This window comes from Mesocricetus auratus, unplaced genomic scaffold, assembly GCF_017639785.1.
Source record: "Mesocricetus auratus isolate SY011 unplaced genomic scaffold, BCM_Maur_2.0 Super-Scaffold_100023, whole genome shotgun sequence".
Classification (NCBI taxonomy): Eukaryota; Metazoa; Chordata; class Mammalia; order Rodentia; family Cricetidae; genus Mesocricetus; species Mesocricetus auratus.
Window position 1 is genome coordinate 26,299,710 of NW_024429204.1, and position 6,000 is coordinate 26,305,709.

The window sequence follows — 6,000 nt, forward strand, 5'->3', positions numbered from 1 at the left end:
TGACTGCTAGGTCTGCAGTCCTAGCTTCAGGAAGGTGTACTTGGTGCTTCTGCCCAGGAGTTTACTTCCCGTCTTGGCAGGTAAGCGCACGTACGAAACAAAACAAAACACCCAAAAACCAAAACCCAATGGTTCAACAAAAGCACAAGACGTTCTCTCTCTCTCTCTCTCTCTCTCTCTCTCTCTCTCTCTCTCTCTCTCTCTCTCTCTCTCTCTCTCTCTCTGTGTGTGTGTGTGTGTGTCTGTCTCTGTCTCTCTCTCCCCCTCCTCATTAAAACCCAAACATTGCTGGAATGAATAGCCCCCAGCTAAATAAGTGACCTCCAGTAACTTTCTTCTTGCAGAGATACAGCAATATTTTCTAGTTGTTGCTGCTTTAATGAGCTCAGTGCTTTTGGTGGGAGAGTTTTCCCCGCTTCAAAAACGTAATAGTGGCTTTCCTAAATTCAGCAATGCTTGTAGGTAATGTCTAGCCAGTCGTTTTGAAACATTGTTGCCAAAGGAATGGAGTGGTAAAAATAAACAAATAAAATGTAATTCAATCATTGGAACTAAATAGTCTTGTATGTTTAACCTTCTGAAGGAAACATGGACTCTCCCTTAGGGTTTAGTTGGCTGCCCAGTGCCACTTTTTATCTTCCAGTACCATGCTGAATGCTAGGGAGATCATGACTATTCTGGAGGTGTTAACTGTCAACTTGATAGAATCTAGAATCACCTAAAAGACAAGCCTCTAGGCAGAAGCAGTGAGGAATTTTCTAGATCAAGGGTAGTTTTTGAGAATGTATAAAATCAACACGCTTTAAGAAGCTTGCACTGTCCTCCAGAAAGGTCAGATTAGACTTGGATAATCCATATTATAATCTCTGGCATAACCACTGAGTTGCCTAAAAAAGTGAACATAATTTCAATGGAACATAAATAAACACTAAAAAAATCAAAAAATCTTAATGATAGAAAGTACCAAAAACAGCCCAACCAATGAGTCAACCAACCAACCAACCAACCAACCAACTAACCCAACCTAATCTAACTAGGTAGGCAACCAACTATCCCAAAGATTTCAGCTGATCAACCAACCAACCGTTCAACTAACCTACTGACCAACCAACCAATCTGACAACCAACTAACCAGCCAGCACAACTGACCAACTGGCCAAACCAGCAGTCAATCAATCAATTAACTGGTGCAACCAACTAACCAACCAGTCCGCCAACAAACCAAACAACCAACAGGAAAACAAAAGGCACAGTGAACAGAAAGTATGAGTTAAGATGGTTACTTAGAATGTGACACATCAGTAACCACATTAATTGAATGTCAAGAGAATAGATATTCCCTTTAAGAAACGAGGTTTCAGAATGGAGAAAACTACGGATCCTGGATGTGTGGTTGCTAATTTAAAAATGAGACCGTGGAGTAATTACAACAAGACAATGGGCAGATGGTGAAAAGGTAGGAGGCCTCACCATGATTGTATCAAACTAAGTTAATATAAAAGGCAAAAGAACTGCAAGTTACAGAAAAAAACATTTTGTAATAAAATAGTTGTAATTTGTCAGGAAGATGTAAGACTTCTAAATTTGCATACACTTAACACTGTGTTAAATGTATTTCAATTTAACTTTGACAGAACAGCAATGGATAGTACACAAACTGACTATGAGACAGAGAAATGTTAGCATGTGTCTCTGTAAGAAGCACAGAAAACAGACAACAATTTCACAATATTTTCTATATAGAAATTACCCAAACAGTACAGTCTGGTTGATTGAACTTTGCTTTTTTTTTAAATTGCTGATATTTCAGTAAAGTCTGTTACTGGTAGCATCCAAGATCTTCATGAAAACTCCACCCTCTCTGGTTTGTTGGGACAGGGTTTCTCTATACTGCTTTGGAGGCTGTCCTGGAACTCTCTCTGTAGACCAGGCTGGCCTCAAACTCACAGAGATCCACCTGCATCTGCCTCCCTAGTGCTGGGGTTAAAGGTGTGCACCACCACTACCTGGCTATGAAAGCTCTTTTGAAAGAATGAATGATTGAACAGACTCAGGAAAGATTTTCTATGGATTTACTTTGGATTTGTTTTGTCTCCACATGTTTCAGGCCAGTGCTCCACAGAAAGTAGCCTGAGAAACATTATCCTGCTGGGAACATTGTATTATGACTCTGTGTGGGCTGGCATATACTCTAGATACTTTTCTCATCACTGTGAGAAACATGTAACATAAAGGACTTGAGAAAGAGAAGATCTATCTTGGCTCCTGATTTCAGAGATCCCAGTCCACCATGGTGGTGGCATCATACTGTAGAGGCTCACTCACCCCTTGTAGTAGAGGAAACCCTGGGGGAACCAGGGCCAGGGATAACTTTCAAAGGTCTACCCAGGGACCTCTCTGTCTGCTAGCCAGGCCCCAGACACCAAGAGCTCCAAAGCCTTCAAAGTAACTTCCCAAGCTGGGACCAGCCTGTGGTTATTTGAGTTCCCAACCTTAATAGCACCTTGGGCAGGAAGAATATCCTCAGAGTTATTCTTTTTGGGAAGAGATCACAGTAATGTAAGCATGCAACCACAGGATCTCATTGCACCAGACCCATAATGCATGAATCAGCATCTCAGTTTAACGTGACTCTCCAAAGCCCAGCTCCTGCTTTCCTTCCAAAGTAAGGACAGCATGAAGGAGATTAAAGTGGAAGGCATAATCATTTTAGCTAACATGGATAAAATGTCTTACTCAGCAGGAATCCATGGATAGGGCCCGTGCAAGCGAGAAACCCAGATAGTTATACTTGATTAGCTTCAGGGATGATATGACTTTTTCTGGCACATAGGAGGAATTCATAAGTCTTTGTTGAATGAATATTGAAAATGAATGGTTGACACCACTCCAGCAGGAACTTCCTGCTCAACTATAGGCCATGCCAGCCAGACAACCAAGTATGCTGCCCAGAGACCTCTCTCTCTCTCTCTGTTCTCCTAGGCATAATCCCTAAGTCTTATTCTTGCTCTGCAACAAGTTAGCAGCTGAGGCCTCCCTTCCCACAGCCCAAATCTCCTGTGGATCCCACTTGCCTTCGCCTCCTAACCTTCCTCTCTCTACTTATTGCTGAAACCCAGTCTCTAACAGCAGCTGGCGTTCCCTGTGAACATGTCAGCTTAGTTGACTAGAAATATAGGCGACACACAGCCATCACAGTTTCTAAACAGCAAAGAACAGGACACATACACAACAAAGACAAACCCAGAAATCAGCACCTAGACCCATCTGTAATCACCCCAAACCCAGATGCCTAGACACCAGCATAAGAACACAATTAATAACAACCAGAGCAATAAGTCTCCACCAGAACCCAGCTATTGTACCATAGCAGACCCTGAGTATTCAACATAGCTGAAGCACAAGAAAAAGACCTTAAAATCAGCTTTATTAAGATGATGGAGGTCCTTAACAAGGAAATGAAGGAATGAATAAATTCTTCTAAGAAAGTCAGGAAAACATTAACAAACAATTGGAGGCAATGGATAAATCCCACAAAGAAAGCCAAGAAAATACAAACAGTTGAAGGGAATGAAGAATATTGTTCAAGATCTGAAAAGGAAATAGGAACAACAAAGAAAACAAAGCCAATGGAATTATGGGAATGAAAAACTTAGGAATTCAAACAGGAACAATAGAGGCAGGCTTCACCCACCGAATATAAGGGATGGAAGAGACAATCTCAGGCATTGGAGATAAATAGAAGAAATGGATACATCAGTCAAAGAAAATGTTAAATCTGAAAAATTCCTGACACAAAACCCCAGGGAATCTGGGACACTATGAAAAGACTAAACCTAAGAATATTAGGAATAGGAAAGAGAAGAATCTCAATTCAAAGACCCAGAAAATATTTTCAACAAATTCATAGAAGATTTTCTTCTTAACCTAGAAAAGGCATGCCCACAAAGGTACCAGAAGCATCCCTCACCATATAATAATCACAACACTAAACATACAGAACAAAGAAAGAATATTAAAAGTTGCAAGTAACATATACAGGCAGATCTGTTAGAGTTACACCTGACTTCTCAATGGAGACTTTAAAAGGCAAAAGGGCCTGGACGGATGTGTTGTTGACTCTAAGAAAACACAGATCACAGTCCAGAATACTATACCCAGCAAAACTTTAAATCACCGTAGACTGAGAAAATAAGATTTTCATTAATAAAAGCAAATTTAAATAATATCTATATACAAACTCAGCCCTACAGAAAGTGCTATAAAGAAAAACCTACAACCTAAGGAGGTTAACTACATCCATGAAAACACAGGAAGTAAATAATCTCACACAAGCAAAACCAAAAGAAGGGAAACACACACACACCACCACCACCACCACCACCACCACCACCATCACCACTACCAAAATAACAGGAACCAATAATCATTGGCTATTGATATCTCTCATATCAATAGTTTCAATTATCCAATAAAAAGACACAGACTAACAGAATAGATTTGAAAATGGGATCCATCCTTCTGCTGCATATAAGAAACACACGTCAACACCAAGGATAGATATTATCTCAGCAGAAAAGGTTGGAAAAAAGACTTTCCAAGCAAGCAGACCTAAGACACAAACTGGTGTACCCAGTTTGATAGCTACCAAAATAGCTTCAACCCAAAACTAATCAAAAGAGAAGGAGATGAACGTGTATCCTTATCAAAGGAAAAATCCAGTAAGATGACTTTTCAGTTGTTAATATCTATGCCTCAAACACAGGACACCCAAGTTTATGAAAAGAAACACTACATACTACGGTTTGAATTACATACTTATCTTCACATACTGTTAGTGGGAGACTTCTGTGTCCCATTCTCAGCAATGGACAGGTCATCCAGGCGAAAAATAAACAGAGAAATACTAGAGCTAACAGACACTATAAACTGAATTGATGTAACAAACCCAAACACAAAAGAATATACCTTCTCAGCACTTCATGAAACTATCTCCAAACAAAGCAAGTCTCAACAGACTCACAAAAATGTTGACATAATCCCCCTACATCCTATGAGACCACCATAGGTTAAAGCTGGATATCAACAACAACAGAAACATCAGAGAACCTACAAACTCTTGGCAACTCAACAAATCTCTGTGAATGACTACTGGGTCAAGGCAGAAATAAAGAAAATGAATACACAAGTATACCCAAAATTATGGGTCACAATGAAAGCAGTGCTAGGTAGAGAGTTCATAGTAGTAAATACCTACATTAAAAAAAAGTTGAAGAGAACTCACACTAGCAACTTAATAGCACACTTGAAACAAAACAGCACACTTCTAGAACAAAAAGAAGTGACCACACCCAAGAAGGGTGGATGATGAGAAATCGAGGGATGAGTTCAATAAAATAAAAACAAAGAGAACAATACAAAGATCAATGAAACATAGAGTTGATTCCTTGATAAAGCCAGAAAGATAGATAAACTCTTACACAAACTAAATAAAAGACAAAGAGTATCCAAAATTAACAAAATCAGAAATGAAAAGGGGGACGTAACAACAGATACCAAGGAAATCCAGAGAATCATAAGGACATACTTAAAAAATGTATTCTATCACATTGAAAAATCTAAAAGAAATGGATAATTTTCTCAATAGATACCACCTACCAAGGTTAAATCAAGATCAGGCAAATAATTCATAGATCTCTAAGCCCTAATGAAATAGAAGCAGTCATTAAAAGACTCCTAATGCAAAAAATCCTAGGGCCAAATGGTCTTCGTGGAGAATTCTACTAGACTTTCAAAGCAGAGTTAATGCTAATACTCCTCAATTTATTTCACAAAACAGAAACAGAATGAACATTGCCATATTCATTTTTATGAGGACATAGTTGCCTGTAATCATATTTTTCATCAGGACTTCCAGCCTGCAAATAATGACACAGAGACTTCTTATTAATTATGAAAGCTTGGTCAATAGCTTAGGCTGGTCTCAACCAGCTCTTATGA